Source organism: Larimichthys crocea, chromosome II, assembly GCF_000972845.2.
Source record: "Larimichthys crocea isolate SSNF chromosome II, L_crocea_2.0, whole genome shotgun sequence".
NCBI lineage: Eukaryota > Metazoa > Chordata > Actinopteri > Sciaenidae > Larimichthys > Larimichthys crocea.
The window spans coordinates 9,411,834-9,431,086 of NC_040012.1; the positions used below are offsets into that span (position 1 = coordinate 9,411,834).

Consider the following 19,253-nt stretch of genomic DNA (forward strand, 5'->3'; position numbering starts at 1 on the left):
AGCTGCTTTGTCAATGTGAGCTTCTCAGACGGACAGGACAAACATAACATGAGCTTAAGCGGCGAAAGGGAAAAGGCAGCGCTGAGGTGCCCTTGAGCAAGGCCCCTTAACCCCCCTGCCCCCCCAACCACTGCAGAGAAGCTGCTCAGAGGCCAGCAGGTCAGACTGTGTTTGTGCTGGGCAGCTTCCAGTGTGAATGTGATCAGGGAGCTCTCAGTGAAACCCCCCAGGTTAAGTTACTTCAGAGACCTGAAGCCTAGACAGACCAGTTCACTGCTTTTAAAAAAGGCGACAGACAGAACAGTATGATGTGCTTTAAAATTTTACTGGAAGATATTACTCACCGCTGGCCGGTCAGTAGAGTTCAATTATGTGAGTTATTGCATCTTAGCAGACATCAAAATGATAGAGTAATGTTTCTTTTTCAAGGAAACCATCTTTGGATAGACACTGGACGGAGAAAGCAGCCAGGAGTTTTCATTTTGTAGCAAAGATTTCACATTAACTAGCTAAAAAGGTGACTACATTGCCAGCTAGAATAATAACTGGTTATAGCTACAAAGTTGATGGTCAGCAGTCAACAGCTGAAGATAGACAGGAAGCAGGGGGCAGAGAGAGGGGGAGTGACACGCAGTAAATTAGCCGTCCGATGCGAGGACTATAGCCTCCACACACGGGGCGGCCGCTTAACCCACTACGCTACCGACCGCCCCAGCAGTCAACTTTTAGTAAATGTTTTACAGCTTTAACTTAGAATTACTGCAGACTGGAGGCTGATATGGGAGTTTTGATGCCGATACCAATTTTATTGGGGAAAATGGCAGCTGAGGTAGTGAATAAAAACTCAGAAGGCTGTTTTCTTTCTACAAACTTCAATAAAGAATACTCAAGTTAAAGATTCCTGAATGTGTTATCAATAATTGAATAAACTCGCTGCTGTGAGCTGCTTCTTCTCTCTTACTCTCTCGTGCTGCTTGCCACAGTTTGTAAATCACAGTTCACTCTCCTGGATAAAACCGTTTTCACATCGGGTACCATATAAGCCAATACTGATCATGTCTGCGATAGGCGAACTCCTTTCAGTTGTGATTGTTAGTTAAGCCCTGATAAATTCAAGCGTCTTCGTGTCCATGGAAACACAATCAAAGGCTCCTAAATGATGTCAAAATTCAATTTTTTCATCATGTATCACCGACAAAATGAAATTTATAATTGATGTATTAATTTGGCAGGACTTGTTTTATCTTTTATAAGACTGAATCCTCTGGTGAAGAAAAACAATTCATTTAGTCTCTGCTCAAAGTATGGCCTCGGCTTCTGAAGAGCCGCTAAACATAATGAGGGTCAACAATCAATCTATATTCGAGATGGATGGAGTATTGACTTCCTCCCGCGAACAAACGATATTGACTGAAAGCCAGTGCTGAGGCAGCGGAAACAGAGAGTAGGATGAATGATGGGACATGGAGGACGGATGGAGATGAATTATGGAGAGAGGAAACGGAAATTTTTTAAAAAGCAGGAAGGACAATTTGGGAAGAAGTTTGACGCTGCACAAAAAAGTAAATGAAGAATCGCCTCGGTCCATTTTATTCTCCGTGTGGCTCTTCACGCGTTAACTGTGAGCATTTTGTTCATCTAACGCTGAAGAGCAGACAGGCACATCTTGTACGTTAACTGTGTTTACATGCCAGGTACAAAATGTAAGAGCAGTGGATGTAGATGAGATCATATTTCCAACAAAAGGCAGACACACAAATCAGACCATTATATTCGTGTATAATCGTGTGCATTGGCCAGCTATCTGGTCCACTTAGACAAATTATGGCTTCTCCGGAAAAAAAGACATCCTCCACAGGATTGTTACCACAGACAGGATAAACAATAACAGCTGGCGATGACAGCATGCGATCTGTGTGAGCATGGCAGCACTACATGTCCTGATAATTCGTTAACGCTGGTTAATATGCAACGCAACACAACAAACATGCCTGTAGCTTTGTAAGACAAGAGGAACACTTTGACCTCTGGAAAGAACGAGTTAGTGTAGAACAGCAGTGATGCTCATCGTCGTCTGTCTGTCTAAGCTATTAGATAAGTTGATACATAATTGAGTGGGTGTTTGTGGATCAGCGAAGCCTGAAATACATGTTTGCACGTTTGAATCCATAAAACACGCACAGTTGCTTCGTGCAGATGTCCACACAGGTGTCAGGGAACATACATGCACGCAGGATCAGAGCGAGCGTGAGGAAAAAGTACAAAGATGAATGTGAAGGAATGAAAGAATAAACCTCAATCAATTAGAAAATAAATAAATTAGATTCAACTTCATTGTCATTACACATGTATAAATACAAGGCATCTAATCAGAAGTGCAAATAGCAAAGTGCAATAGATACAGATAAATACAGTATTTACTGCAGAGTATGTACAGATAAACAATGTGGGCAGTAGTTATGGGCAGATTATATACAAATAAGTTATGGGAGCATAATGTACAGGTAGTGCAATTAATAAATTAACAAGAGTGCAAGATACAGATGTGACTAAACTAATATTCAGATGTATTACAATACTGTACAAAAGGGATAAGTATACAGTACAGATGTATTTTAGATGCATGTGTTCGAAGAGGGTCTAAACATGAGGTAGAGTTGAGTTTAAAGTTGTTTATTCTTACTTCAGCACCAGAAATAAAAAGGACAAGAAAACAAGTATGAAGTGAAGCCAATGTGGAAGTGCCAAAACTGAAGTTCCTTAAATGTCCACTTGAGGCTGGCTCCAGAAGTGAGTCAGTCCCCATGTTAAAATGTCCAACTTCACAGCAGAAATAAACATGTTTACAGCCTGGTACAAAAACAGTTTTGGTCTCTGTAGCTAATTTTCATGAGGGTGAATTTTTTCTCATCTATATTATCTATGATTTTATAATTTTTCAAGAAAAATCAACGTTTTTGACCCTTTAAAGGCCTGACTCACATAAATAGATCATGAAAAAAGTCAACTGCTTTGAACTTCCTGGTGCTCACTGTATTTGTGCAGTATCTCTAGTCAATACTTAACCATGGATAAATGTTTTCCACAGCGTCATAGTAGAAGCCGCCGACGTCAGAGCAGAGGCCAACATAAACAGGACTGCCACCTTTGACCTTATTCTGTCGCACATGTGAACCACGACATGTCTCCAAACGTCCAAAACACTTAGAGCTAATGCCAATGCAAACGGACAGCTGACCTGAATGAAAACACAGCAGCAGTAAAGTTTAAAGAGGGTATGGATACTTCAAATCATCCTCTGTGTCCCGGAGTCAAACGCTTAAGGGTGATGAGAATAGTCCACTGGTGATCAGGATGACCGTAAGTACACAATGTGTGTCCGTCAACGTTCAAACTTATGTGGACTACCTGCTTTTAAAAGCCAACCATCAGGATCAACAACGAGAACGACGCATTTAAAACCGTTTATCAGTAGTTTCACTTTCTGTTTAGACTCTTTTGATTAACGTTCTGTCACCTAATTACAGGCTGAATAATATCTTCCTCTTTCCTTAAATGACTGGCATCCTTTACCAGTTTCATCATTATGTGCACCCAAAGGATTCGCTCCTAAAATGGCCATGAATAGATCACAAGCCTGAGCGGGCCCACGGGGTTGGCACATGATCTGGCGTGTCAAACTGGTTCAACGCCTACAAGTTTCACTTTGGATGCCTTCCTGGTTGGCTCAAAAATACAAGGCATGGCCTAAAGTGAAAGCCACAGTTAATCTAGGAGGATCATATTATTAAAATTGTGATTTATTAATAATTCAGAAAGTACGCCCTTAATAAAAAGCAATAACAAGTCATGTTTTGAAAGATGTAATTCACTTTTCTTGCTGCCGCAGAAATCAAACCGCTCATTTGGTTACGGGCGAATATGAAGCATAAAGAAGGAGATTGCTGTTGTTCATACACAATCCCAAAACGATTTTAATTATTAATAAGTCTTTATATCTTTATTAACTTCCTGTTAATCCTCTAAGTTCTAGCTGTTCTTTCAAAAAGTTGCTCTTTGAAGCAAATCTTTGACTTAAAACTTTAAACAACAAATAGCTTTTGAACCACCCATGGAGAACAGAGCTGTGAGAAGAACAGAAAATCCCACCTCTGCCCGTTTAGCACCAGAGAAAGGCTTCTGATTTATTCTTTTGTCAGTCCCATTTACCTTTTGTTATGGACAGAGAGAAAGTACCTTGTGCTGCTCCCCCCACAGAGCGCAGGACACTCGCAGTCCCCTGAACTAGACGATCCCATACACATGCTAACAGCGTTGGAGCCAAAAAAGGCCGACAATCAATCAAACGAACAGCTTCAATTAAATATTCAAAACGACCAGATGGAGCAGGAGCAGGGGCAGATTTACAACCACGGCTCTTATGAATGGACACTTTTGTTGGAGATAACTAAACAGAATCATCGTAGCATATGCTGTTTTGTTGATAATTTGACCCAAAACCTTGAGGATACACATTTAAAGCATCAGGATTCCTCACTGTGGATCCACCTTCCTAATCGCTGAGCTGGTTTCATTCAGATCAAACTGTCCCGAAATGACTTTCTGCGTGAGAGACATTAAACTGAGAATTTGTGGTGAAGAGAACAATCATATTCTCCGTTTTTCTTTTTTCTTTTGTGCGTGTGTGACAAATTTACCAGAACTAATGACGGCTCGAATCGAAATCAAATCACAGGAAGATTATTGTATCCCCTCAGATGGTTTCCTAAACGAGGCTGTTATACACACAAGATGAGATTAGCGTTCTTTCATGGCTCTGAGGGGAACAGCCTCCAGCTCATACCGGGATGTGGGTCATGGATCCAACTTAAACGAACAAATGTAAATGACTAATTAGCATGTGTTAACACTTAACACTTAACAAACTGCATCTGAACCCCCCTCCTTTGGAGTTCAAGAGCTCACATGTACTTTACCACACAACAGACATACTGTAACTACAAGCTTCAGTGAATATGAAGCCGAATGGAAGTAAATCCATGCACACGCCCACCCCACACATATTTCTGAATAACTTTATTCTCCCAGCAATACTGTACACAAAAGGCAGCGGGATGTGTTCAAAGAAATGCCGCAGCCAGACGCCATCCAAGGACATGTGACGTGTGAGGCTGCGCTCCAGACTGCCAGTGATGCCGTGTCAGATTAAGGAGACACGGGCTGCTGCTTCCCACAGGGCTGAATACGACAATGCTGCACAGGAGGGGAAGCCTTTGCTGTAGGCTGGCATGCAGGAAACATTCAGGAGAGAGCTACACATAACCAAGCCAAACTGGGACCAGTATACTCCATCAGAACTGTATGGTTGGATGGGATGTGCCAGACTTTCCCGAAACCATCAATCAGACATTAACACCCATTTATGCCGAGATAAATTTACACCAAAGTGTGTAAGGGCCAGCTCATATCTGGACACTAGAGTCAAGTTTATTTGTATAATCCAGTTATAAAGTTGCACTCTGTAAAAAGCTTTATAGCATTGCATTGCACGAATTCTGGCGTTCGAAGAGAAAAAAATAAAATAAATGTACAATATTAGCAAAGAAAATACAGAAATGAAAGGAAACCCCAAAACGACTCATTATCTTCATGTACTCCAGAGTTCATCTAGCTTTAATGCTGACCAAGCTTTGATATTACTGATAACGAAAGTATGTCATACATATCTTTAACTACCGGGAAGTGTGTGTAAAGCACTCAGCAGGTTCAAGCATGACACAGCTCTGAACTCCTGTTACCGCTCTGAGTAATCAGATAAGATGTGAGTGTACCGGGAGAGGCCCTTCGACCTTTGAGCTACTGCCTTTACAGTCACTCGGGACAAAACTGACGCACTTGTCCGCGGTCTAAGGGTGTTCTTTTTTTTAAACTACAATACATGAATTCAGACTTCAGCGGCACATAGGCTTGGGTATCAAACTTCAATACATCTTACAGTACTGAAAACTGGGATGCCTTTCCTCAGCTGGACCAGCCTTTTTGGACTGAAAACAAAGCCTGCTGCATTAAAATACACAGGGCCGAGTTGTGGGTACCAATAAGACATGGAATATGATCCAGAAGGTCAAATTGCAGTTATAGATCAACGTGTTTAAAGGCTTGTAAAACGATAAAACCACAGCAGCTACTGTGGTATCTTTTGACAATCATGGGGTAAAGCAGTAGTAGAAATATGGCGTTCGTGTTTTTAAATGACCAGGAATGCATGCTTGCATGTATCTGAAGTTTCAGGCTAAAACAACGCAGGGTCACCTGAAAAGAAAAACTATTGAACCTGGCTCAACGAGACATCCATCGCCATCCAGCCAATAAGATGCATGCAAGCACACCATCTTTCAAATGAAAGATAAGCAACATCGTGATGCGTATTACTCCAACTGGACTTCCTTCCTCATTCACTGATACCTGAAGCAACATGCTCCCACCAACACAGCACCTTGTATTTTTTTAAATGCTGGGATATTTTTGGCTAAATCTGTTGAACAATGACATTTAATGTCACAGTGTGGGTGTAGTCAGGTGTGGCATGTTGTATTGCGATCACTCCCAGCTGTGATGCAGATGTTGTGACGTAATTTCACAGGAAAAAGCACGCTGGGTGCAGTTTTGAAGTAGGTTTAGTATCATTACTACTTCATCGCTACAATCAAAGCTTTTCTAATGAAAAGCATTTTATCGATTTATCTTTTAGGCTGTTAAATGTAACAAAGTCGGAAAAAGATACCAGCAAGTAGCATCTTTAAATCTCTTGTTCTGACAAACCAAAATCCAAAAATGATACGAACCAGCAAAAAAGCAGCATCATTACTCATTAACCAGTGAATCTACGCTTGACAAATTACTGAAAAGATTTAATCGATCATCACAACGTCACGGATTTGTTGCTCCACTGATCATTTCTGCTCTACTAAGAAAGGCCAGCAGGTTGTTACAGTGAGCATCTCCATCACGCGAGTTCAAATGTGAAGCCGAACGTGCTCGTGCTATCGAAGATAAATCAAGTGCAAGAAGCCTGGAAGCCATGTTGACAGACTTGCTCCATAAACACTAGCCACAGTCTCAGAGATGAGAAGATACCCGGGGCTGCAAACCATTACTGAAGCGTAACTCAGTAATTTCCCTGGCACGCTCTCTGAAGGCGCAGCTCGGTCTTATCTTCAGGGCGGCGTGCCATCTCTACCAATCACTGAGTGGAGGAGGAGAGGGGGAAACTTCCTTCCGAATCCATTCATGCTATTGGAGGCCACCTGCTGTGACTGTCAATAGCTGTGGAGTGAAGCTGGGAGAAAAGAAAGAAAGAGAGAAAGAGCCATCTTCGAGCTATGGAAGCAGAAGAGCTCTTCTTGTTCTCTGTGCCCACATCGCCGACTGCGGATATCTGAAAATCTCGTGTCCTCAAACATTTGTTCAGTTTGCGGACACGTGAGTGCCGTTTTGATTTCGACCTCATCGCCGCGTGGCACAGAAGATCTGAAGCTTCTAATTAGCAGACTGTAATGATACTGTAGAATGCCATGAGGACACTCGAGGGGTATGCGAGGATCCTTCATGTCTCCAGTTATACTCAAGTCCCCTGAACCTCGGCCAACACCACCTGTTAGCGCTCCTCACTCCTCTGCCAACAGGCTCTCCATTCCAGCTGTGTGTAATGTGTGTGTGTGTGTGTGTGTGTGTGTGTGGGAGACACGACTGTCCAGCCAACTGGATCTGTACTAACAGAGGGATTACCGTGGAGGAGGATTACTGTGGCACCGGAGTATATAAGCACACCAACAGACACATGCACAGTTGGGGACAGATGATATATGGACACACACACACACACACACACACACACACACACACACACACACTAATATAACAACATTCATGCCCTTTGTATCTTCTTACACATTTTTGTTTTGAGTGCACAAATCTGGGAAGTACACAGTTGCCCCACCACAATAAAAGCATGCAAAAACATCCTTGAAAACTCCTGCAAAAAAGGCCTTGAATTTCAGAGTTAAAAAAAAGTGTGTCTTGCAATAAAAGGCCTTTAAACAGCTGAGGCCTACAGCAGCAGCTGATTGTGCATGTGGAGAGTTGGAGATTGGGTGAGGCTGAGAGGAAATCAGAGGTAGGTGGTTAAAACTTTGTGGGAAGGAGTTTAAAAAAAATGTGAAACGAGGCTGCACACGTTAGAAAAAGACGATTTGGTTCGTTGTTGTGTTTGTTTCATGGATGAAAAAAGCTGCACATACATTCATTTCGCCTTTTGGAAAGTCTGTCCTCATTGTTTTCATCTCCAATCGACTGATACATGCAAAAATAACCTGAATCCTCACGTCCTGGTTCAAAGGTTACCAACAAGACTTTTCTAACAATAAGAAAAACGCACCAGGAAACTCTCCTGGTGCGTTTTCCTAACTTTCTCCAAAGTGTCACCGCACTACGAGGCCCTGCTCCGCTCACTTTACGCACAGAAATGAGACTTTCTTACCTTTTTCAAAGAGACCTTTACAGTGTCGAGCCTCGGCTACATGCGTCCTGTGAGCTTTTTTGTTGTTGTTGTTGTCCTACACGTTTTTTTGGTTTCACGTCGACAGATTTGAGAAGAAGAAAGTGGAAACAGCACGCAGCCTCTGAACGTGGAGTCTCAGTCTGCAGCCTGTCCCATACCGATCCACTACTTCACCAGCCCAAAGTCCTCCGCTGGGATCTTTTATATTCCGTTCAAAAAAAAAACGAGGACACACCACCAGCTGACAAAGGCTGCTTAATATGGCGGGGTAACAGCTAAGCAAAACAGTTAAAATATCCAGAAATCACCGCCTGCTGGTAGGTCAGGGTTGCCCTGAAAGACTCACAACAATAGCCCGGATTTGCACCGAGGAGCCGACGAGGCCAAAGAAGGAATAATGCTGCGTTCAGGTGCCCAGATTAAGCTCGTATATCCGGGTTTCACCCCCACACACCCCAGTTTGATTAACACACTGAATAACATTCAGTGCTGCAAAAAGTTTAGATGAATTATTTCAGACTTTTCTCTTAAATGAAACAATATGAGATGTTTAGAGTTGGGAAATCAACTCTTGACATCTGTCCAACGATGAGTGGACACAGTAGCTGCTTCATTTGAATGATTTACACTAAAATCTACATAATGCAATAAAATAAAAACCGGATCCGATTAGATAGATAGATAGATAGATAGATAGATAGATAGATAGATAGATCCCAAGCTGGGAAATTACAGAGTCATACTTATGTATGGTAGAGTAATTTGAAACCTAATAATTACATAAACGCCATCCTTGTAAAGCAGATAAGAATTAAATATAGTTCATAATTTAAAAAAAAGTTTATCTTATCAAAAAATCTTCTTAGCTGAGAGATCCGGATTTTGCAGCTTTAGTCGATCCACAGTGGCTCCAAATCTTTTTGATTTGTGGCACCTTAAAACAAAGTCATGTCTACTAGTGAACTATGTTTATCTGCACAGTTGCAAACGATTACCAACAGATTTATACTTTTTTTTTCTCTCTCTTTTGGAATATTTTTTTAAACTATCTTGTGACTCAAAAACAAAACAAAAACAAAGATTACAATAAGGTCAATGCCATGACCCCTTTAGATTTAACTTCTACCCAAAGACCTCCAGTATGGGAATCACAATAAATAAATTCTGCTGTATAAATTAGGCTGCGACTAACAATTATTGTCATTATCCAGTGATCTGCTGATTGTTTTCTTGATTAATTGCCTATAAAATGTCAGAAAATAGTGAAAAGTCACAGTCACAATGGTCAGAAACCCAAAGATATCCATCATCCTACAGTATAAAACAAGGAAAAGCAGCAGATCACAATAGAGAAGATATAAGTACCTAACATTTGACATATTGCTTTAAATAATTACTGATATCTTAGATCTTATAACTTTTTTTATTCAGCTTGACTATAAATTGACTATAGACAATAAAACATAGATCTTACACATATGAATTGATGTTTTGTGAATAATTTTTCACCTGAAATAATCGAGAAACCCTTCACATACTGATACCTTGTGTATTGTTTAGTGTCTCTCGGTTCACACCGGCATGTTCTGTTATTTCCGATAACCCTCGAACGTCGCATCATCTCCCATTGAATGGTTTTCCCTTGTGCCCAATATGGCCGACATCCCTGGCTCAGATTGTGGAGAAAACACAACATCTGGCTCAGTACCAACCAGACACAACTGTTCTGGTTTTTACTGCTCCATTAAATCACGTGAAATGAGTTTTTACGTTCTATCATTTCGACACAAATCGCCACATTGTGTCTAGTGGCAGTTTAACCTTTGAACCTTATTCACAATGTGCAGCCATCTGGCGCCCTCTAGGTTTATAATCAAAGCATGAATGCATGCATTTACTTATATTGCTATTAACGTTAAATATGCATTTGCAGTTAACACACAGTGTTTGGCAGCCTGTTTATGTTTCCAAAGGGAAACAGAGTGGCTTTATCATTTCTGACAGACTTCTATGTGATCATAAAAACTTGGATGTTTTTCAGAGGGGAGGGGGGGTTGTGTTGAGATTCAAATAAAATCTTGTACCAGCAAAAACAATGACTACAACAATTCCTCCACGCTGCAGGTTCAACTTGTATGAGTGAGGCTTCTTTGAAGTGATTCTCAAGTGATTTGCTGACCCCTACTGACTTTGACTGCACTGTGCTCAGCCGGCTCTGCAGGTTTGTCTTGGGATGAGGTCTCCCAAAGAGGCGGCCCCTGTGGGACACAATGCACACACTCACACACACACATGCACAGTGAGTTTTAACTCATTCTCTTTACTGAAATTTGTCACCATTTTCAATCATTCTGATTCGCCATATTTGCTTGTTTTGTGTTTCCATCTATTTTTCAAACGATTACATTTTATTTATAACATCATAACTCCAAATCTTTTTGATTCGTGGCACCTTAAAACAAAGTCATGTCTACTAGTGAACTATGTTTACCTGCACAGTTGCAAACGATTACCAACAGATTTATACTTTTTTTTTCTCTTTTGGAATAAAAAAAAACTATCTTTCAAACAATTAAATTTTATTTATACAGCACCACATCATAACAGAAGTTATCTCATGATACTTTTCATATAGAGCTGGTCTAGACCGCACTCTTTATAACATTATTTACAGAGACCCAACAATTTCCACCATGAGCAAGCACTTAAAGAAACAGTGGCATGGAGAATAACAGATAGACAGACAGACAGACAGACAGATAGATAGATAGATAGATAGATAGATAGATAGATAGATAGATAGATAGATAGATAGATAGATAGATAGAACCTAAGGATAAAGACCTAAAGACCCAAGGAATCACAAGATTATAGAATATGTAAAACAAAATCAAATCAAACAAAGACATAGAGTGGGATACAATACATATTTCTGTTATATGTATCTTCTTGCTATGTTTTGTATGCATCTACTATGTCATAATCTAGTGAAAAACGTGTTGTGTTCGAATAAACGGATATTCTATTTAGGCATTTTAAATCTTCCATACTGGAAGGTGAATGGGACTGGAAGCTGCTACACAATTTATGATTATAATTTATTATTTTCTTTTTCAGACTTGCAGATTGTGATGGCTCTCAGGGCTCTTAAATGAAACAATCTGACATTTTAAGAGTTGGAAAATCAACTCCCCAACGGGCAGCCGGAGAGCGAGGCGCACGAGGGGAACCACGACAGTTCCAAACGTCCGAAAACACTAGGAAGCTAATGGCAAGCAAACGGCACGGCTGCCCGGAAGAAACACAGGCAGCGGTGGAGTTGAAAAGAGGGGATGGAGACTTCGCAAATCATGCCGCTGGGGCCCGGAGCAAACGCGCAGAGGAGCGAGAAAGGCCCCACGAGGCAGGATGGACCGCAGTACACAAACGTGTGCCGGCACGGGCAAAACTGAAGGGAGACCTGACGTTAAAGGAAAAGCCAACCAAGCAGACAACAACGAGAAACACGCAAAAACCGAGCAGGAGTCACGCGGGTAGACTCTTTGGAACGGGCGCACGTAAGACAGGCTGAAAATTCTCCTTCCTTAAAGGAGGGGCACCTCGTACCCCAGTTTCATCTATGTGCACCCAAAGGATCCGCTCCTAAAAGGGGCCAGGAATAGATCACAAGCCGAGCGGGCCCACGGGGTTGGCACAGGATCTGGCGTGTCAAACGTGGTCAACGCCTACAAGTTTCACTTGGGATGCCTTCCGGTTGGCTGAAAATACACAAGGCATGGCCAAAGTGAAAGCCACAGTTAATCTAGGAGGATCATATAAAATGTGATTATAAATATTCAGAAAGTACGCCTTTAATAAAAGCAATAACAAGTCATGTTCTGAAAATTAATCACTTTCTTGCTGCCCGCAGAAATCAAACCGGTTTATTCGTTACGGGGGATATGAAGCTAAAGAAGGAGATTACGGTTGTTCAGACACATCCCAAAAGATTTAATTATTTTTTTATATCTTTATTAACTTCTTCTAATCCTATAGGTTATAGCTGTTCTTTCAAAAAGTTGCTCTTTGAAGCAAATCTTTGACTAAAACTTTAAACAACAAATAGCTTTTTGAACCACCCATGGAGAACAGAGCTGCGAGAAGAACAGAAAATCCCACCTCTGCCCGTTTAGCACCAAGAAAAGGCTTCGATTTATTCTTTTGTCAGTCCCATTTACCTTTTGTTATGGACAGAGAGAAAGTACCTTGTGCTGCGTCCCCCCACAGAGCACAGGACACTCCAGTCCCCGAACTAGACGATCCCATACCATGCTAACAGCGTTGGAGCACAAAAAAGGCCGACAATCAATCAAACGAAACAGCTTCATTTAAATATTCAAAACGACCAGATGGAGCAGGAGCAGGGGCAGATTTACAACCACGGCTTTTATGAATGGACACTTTTGTTGGAGATAACTAAACAGAATCATCGTAGCATATGCTGTTTTGTTGATAATTTGACCCAAAAACCTTGAGATACACATTAAAGCATCGGGATTTCTCACTGTGGGATCCACTTCCTAATCGTTGAGCCGGTTCATTCAGATCAAACTGGTCCCGAAATGACTTTCTGCGTGAGAGACATTAAACTGAGAATGTTGGTGAAGAGAACAATCACATTCTCGTTTTTCTTTTTTTCTTTTGTGCGGTGTGACAAATTTACCAGAACTATGACGGCTCGAATCGAAATCAAATCACAGGAAGATTATTGTATCCCCTCAGATGGTTTCCTAAACAGGCTGTTATACACACAAAGATGAGATTAGCGTTCTTTCATGGCTCTGAGGAACAGCCTCCAGCTCATACCAGGATGTGGTCATGGATCCAACTTAAACGAACAAATGTAAATGACTAATAGCATGTGTTAACACTTAACATATTACAAAATGCATCTGAACCCCCCCTCCTTTAGAGTTCAAGAGCTCACATGTACTTCACCACCAAGAGACATACGGTAACTACAAGCTTCAGTGAATATGAAGCCGAATGGAAGTAAATCCATGCACACGCCCACCCCAACACATATTCTGAATAACTTTATTCTCCCAGCAAATACTGTAACACAAAAGGCAGCGGGATGTGTTTCAAAGACAAATGCCGCAGCCAGACGCCATCCAAGGACATGTGACGTGTGAGGCTGCGCTCCAGACTGCCAGTGAGGCCGTGTCAGATTAGAGAGACACGGGCTGCTGCTCTTCCCACAGGGGGAATACGACAATGCTGCACAGGAGGGGAAGCCTTTGCTGTAGGCTGGAATGCAGGAATATTCAGGAGAAGCTACATATAACCAGCCAAACTGGGACAGTATACTCCTCAGAACTGTAATGGTTGGATGGGATGTGCCCCACTTTCCCGAAACCATCAATCAGACATTACACCCACTATACCGAGATAAATTTACACCAAGTGTGTAAGGGCCAGCTCATATCTGGGCACTAGAGTCAAGTTTATTTGTATAATCCAGTTATAAAGTTGCACTCTGTAAAAAGCTTTAAGAGCATGCATTGCACGAATTCTGGCGTTTCGAAGAAAAATTAAATAAATGTACAATATTAGCAAGAAAAATACAGAAATGAAAGGAAACCCCAAACGACGCATTATCTTCACGTACTCCAGAGTTCATCTATTCAATGGCTCCGAACTTTGATATTACTGATAACGAAAGTAGTCATACATATCTTTAACACCGGGAAGTGTGTGTGAAGCACTCAGCAGGTTCAAGCATGACACAGCTCGCTGAACTCCTGTTACCCGCTTGATAATCAGATAAGAGGTGAGTGTACCGGGAGAGGCCCTTCGACCTTTGAGCTACTGCCTTACAGTCACTCGACAAAACTGACGCACTTGTCCGCGGTCTAAGGGTGTTTGTTCTTTTTTTTAAAACTACAATAAATGAATTCAGACTTCAGCGGCACATAGGCTTGGGTATCAAACTCAATACATCTAGTACTGAAAACTGGGATGCCTTCCTCACTGGACAGCCTTTTTGGACTGAAAACAAAGCCTGCTGCGTTAAAATACACAGGGCCGAGTTGTGGGTACCAATAAGAATGGAATGATCCAGAAGGTCAAATTGCAGTTATAGATCAACGTGTTTAAAGGCTTGTAAAACGAAAAAACCACAGCAGCTACTGTGGTATCTTTTGACAATCATGTGGGTAAAGCAGTAGTAGAAATCTGGCGTTCGTGTTTTAAATGACCAGAATGCATGCTTGCATGTATCCGAAGTTTCAGGCTAAAACAACGCGGTTCACCTGAAAAGAAAAACTATTGAACCTGGCTCAACGAGACATCCATCGCCATCCAGCCAATAAGATGCATCAAGCAAACCCATCTTCAAATGAAAGATAAGCAACATCGGGACGCGTATTACTCCAACTGGACTTCCTTCCTGAAGCAACATGCTCCCACCAACAAGCACACCTGGTATTTTTTAAATGCTGGGATATCTTTGGCTAAATCTGTTGACCATGACAACATTTAATGTCACAGGGTGGGTGTAGTCAGGTGGCAGTGTGTATGGCGATCACTCCAGCTGTGATGCAGATGTTGTGACGTAATTTCACAGGAAAAAGCACGCTGGGTGCAGTTTTGAAGTATTTTTAGTATCATCCTACTTCACCTACGATCAAAGCTTTTTCTAATGAAAAGCATTTTATCGATTTTATCTTTTAGGCTGTTAATGTAACAAAGTCGGAAAAAGATACCAGCAAGTAGCATCTTCAAATTTCTTGTTCTGGACAAACCAAAATCCAAAAATGATACGAAACCACAAAAGCAGACATCATTACTCATTCCAGTGAATCACGCTTGACAAATTACTGAAAAGATTTATCGATCATCAAACGTCACAGGATTTGTTGCCCCACTGATCATTTTCTGCCTACTAAGAAAGGCCAGAGGTTGTTACAGTGAGCATCTCCATCACGCGAGTTCAAATGTGAAGCCGAACGTGCTCGTGCTATCGAAGATAAATCAAGTGCAAGCCTGGAACCAGTTTGACAGACTTGCTCCATAACACTAGCCACATCTCAGAGATGAGAAAGATACCCGGGGCTGCAAACCATTACTGAAGCGTAACTCAGTAATTTCCCTGGCAGCTCTCTGAAGCGCAGCTGTCGTCTAATCTTCAGGGCGCGTGCCATCTCTACCAATCACTGAGTGGAGAGGAGAGGGGAAACTTCCTTCCGAATCCATTCATGCTATTGGAGGCCACCTGCTGTGACTGTCAATAGCTGTGGAGTGAAGCGGGAGAAAAGAAGAAAGAGAGAAAGAGCCATCTTCGAGCTATGGACAGAAGAGCTCTTCCTTGTTCTCTGTGCCCACATCGCCGCCTGCGATATCTAAAATCTTGTGTCCTCAAACATTTGTTCAGTTTGGCGAACACTTGATTGCCGTTTTGATTTCGACCTCATCGCCGCGTGGCACAGAAGATCTGAAGCTTCTAATTAGCAGACTGTAATGATACGTAAATGCCTGAGGACACTCGAGGGGTATGCGAGGATCCTCATGTCTCCAGTTATACTCAAGTCCCCTGAACCTCGGCCAACACCACCTGTTAGCGCTCCTCACACCCTGCCAACAGCCTCTCCATTCCAGCTGTGTGTAATGTGTGTGTTGTGTGTGTGTGTGTGTGTGGTGTGTGTGTGTGTGTGTGGTGTGTGTGTGTGGGAGACACAGACTGTCAGGCCCAACTGGATCTGTACTAACAGAGGGATTAACCGTGGAGGAGGATACTGTGCACCGGAGTATATAAGCACACCAACAGACACATGCACAGTTGGGGACAGATGATATAATGGACACACACACACACACACACACACAACACTATAATATAAACAATCTTCTTACACATTTTGTTTTGATGCACAAATCTGGGAAGTACAACAGTTGCCCACCACAATAAAAGCATGCAAAAACAATCCTTGAAAACTCCTGCAAAAAAGCCCTGAATTTCAGAGTATGTTGTTAAAAAAAAAAAAAAAAAAAAAAAGTGTGTCTTGCAATAAAAGGCCTTTAAACAGCTGAGGCCTACAGCAGCAGCTGATTGTGCATGTGGAGAGTTGGAGATTGGGTGAGGCTGAGAGGAAATCAAGGTAGTGGTGTAAAACTTTGTGGAAAGGAGTTTTAAAAAAAGAAAGTGAAACGAGGCTGCACACGTTAGAAAAAGACGATTTGGTCGTTGCTTGTTGGTTTGCATGGATGAAAAAAGCTGCAAATACATTCATTTCGCCTTTTGGAAAGTCTGTCCTCATTGTTTTCATCTCCAATCGACTGATACATGCAAAAATAACCTGAATCCTCATCGGGTTCAAGGGTTACAACGAGACTTTTCTAACAAAAGAAAAACGCACCAGGAAACCTCCTGGTGCGTTTTCCTAACTTCTCCAAAGTGTCACCGCACTACGAGGCCCTGCTCCTCTGACTTTACGCACAGAAATGAGACTTTTTACCTTTTTCAAAGAGACCTTTACAGTGTTGAGCCCGGCTACATGCGTCCTGTGAGCTTTTTGTTGTTGTTGTTGTCCTAAACGTTTTTTTGTTTGGTTTCACGTCGACAGATTTGAGGAGAAGAAAGTGGAAACAGCACGCAGCCTCTGAACGTGGAGCCTCAGTCTGCAGCCTGTCCCATACCGACCACTACTTCACCAGCCCAAGTCCTCCGCTGGGATCTTTTATATTCCGTCAAAAAAAAAAACGAGGACACACCACCAGCTGACAAAGGCTGCTTAATATGGCGGGGTACAGCTAAGCAAAACAGTTAAAATATCCAGAAACACCGCCTGCTGATAGGTCAGGTTGCCCTGAAAGACTCACAACAATAGCCCGGATTTGCAACCGAGGAGCCGACGAGGCCAAAGAAGGAATAATGCTGCGTTCAGGTGCCCAGATTAAGCTCGTATATCGGGGTTTCACCCCCCACACACACCAGTTTTGATTAACACACTGAAATAACATTCAGTGCTGCAAAAGTTTAGATGAATTCTTTCAGACTTTCTCTAATGAAACAATATGAGATGTTTAGAGTTGGGAAATCAACTCTTGACATCTGTCCAACGAGGAGGACACAGTAGCGCTTCATTTGAATGGTTACACTAAAATCACATAATGCAATAATAAAAACCGGATCCGATTAGATAGATAGATAGATAGATAGATAGATAGATAGATAGAAGATAGATAGATATATACTTTATTTATCCCAGCTGGGAAATTACAAAATCATACTTAGGTATGGTAGAGTCATTTGAAACCTAATAATTACACATATCCATCCTTGTAATTTGAACATTTGTGTGATCTTATCAAAAAATCTTCTTACCTGAGAGATCTGGATTTTGCAGCTTCAGTTGATCCACAGTGGCTCCAAATCGTTTTGATTTGGGCACCATAAACAAAAGTCTGTCACTAGTGAACTATGTTTACCTGCACAGTTGCAAACGATTAGGCTGCGACTAACAATTATTGTCATATGCAGTGATCTGCTGATGTTTTCTGATTAATTGCCGATAAAATGTCAGAAAATAGTGAAAAGTCCACAGCACAATGGTCAGAAACCCAAAGATATACCATCATCCTACAGATAAAACAGGGAAAAGCAGCAATCACATAGAGAAGAGATAGTACCTAACATTTGACATACTGCTTTAATATTACTTATATCTTAGATCTTATAACTTTTTTTTTATCAGCTGACTATAAATTGACTATAGACAATAAAACATAGATCTTACACATATTAAGTGATGTTTGTGAATAATTTTTCACCTGAAATAAATCGAGAAACCCTTCAAATACTGATACCTTGTGTATTGTTTAGTGTCTCTCGGTTCACACACGGCATGTTCTGTAGTTCCGATACCCTCGAACTCGCACGCTCTCCCATGAATGGTTTCCCTTGTGGCCCATATGGCCGACATCCCTGGCTCAGATTGTGAGAAAACACAACAGCGGGCTCAGTACCAACCAGACACAACTGTTCTGGTTTTACTGCTCCATTAAATCACGTGAAATGAGTTTTTACGTTTTTAACCATTTGACACAAATCGCCACATTGTGTCTAGTGGCATTTAAATAACCTTTGAACCTTATTCACAATGTGCAGCCATCTGGCGCCTCTAGGTTTATAATCAAAGCATGAATGCATGCATTTACTTATATTGCTATTAACGTAAATATGGCATTTGCAGTTAACACACATGTTTTGGCAGCCTGTTTTAGTTTCCAAGGGGAACAGATGGCTTATAATTTCTGACAGACTCTATGATCATAAAACTTGGATGTTTTTCAGAGGGGAGGGAGGGTTGTGTTGAGATTCATAAAAATCTTGTACCAGCTAAAACAATGACACAACAACAATTCCTCCACCTGCAGGTTCAACTTTATGAGTGATGCTTCTTTGAATGATTCTCAAGTGATTTGCTGACCCCTACGGACTTGACTGCACTGTGCTCAGCCGGCTCTGCAGGTTTGCCTTGGGATGAGGTCTCCAAAAGAGGCGCGCCCTGTGGGACACAATGCACACACTCCACACACACGCACAGTGAGTTTTAACTCATTCTCTTTACTGAAATTTGTCCACCATTCAACATTCTGATTTGCCATATTTGCTTGTTTTGTGTTTCCATCTATTTTTCAACAACGAGGTTAG

The 19,253-nt window shown here is 41.6% G+C and overlaps 1 protein-coding gene across 2 annotated transcripts in view; it reads right to left on the reverse strand.

The window, feature by feature from the left end:
- The window catches only part of yes1 (YES proto-oncogene 1, Src family tyrosine kinase), a 34,318-nt gene extending 17,219 nt beyond the window's left edge, over window positions 1-17,099 (reverse strand). The window contains exon 1 of one of the 2 annotated variants that reach the window (XM_027290481.1): window positions 17,056-17,099. The gene's annotated coding sequence lies outside the window, so the exon portion shown is untranslated. Of the gene's footprint in view, window positions 1-8,539; window positions 8,960-17,055 lie in introns of those variants that run through there. The other variant, XM_019257551.2, reaches the window with a different exon arrangement.
- Window positions 17,100-19,253: the final 2,154 nt, after the last annotated feature.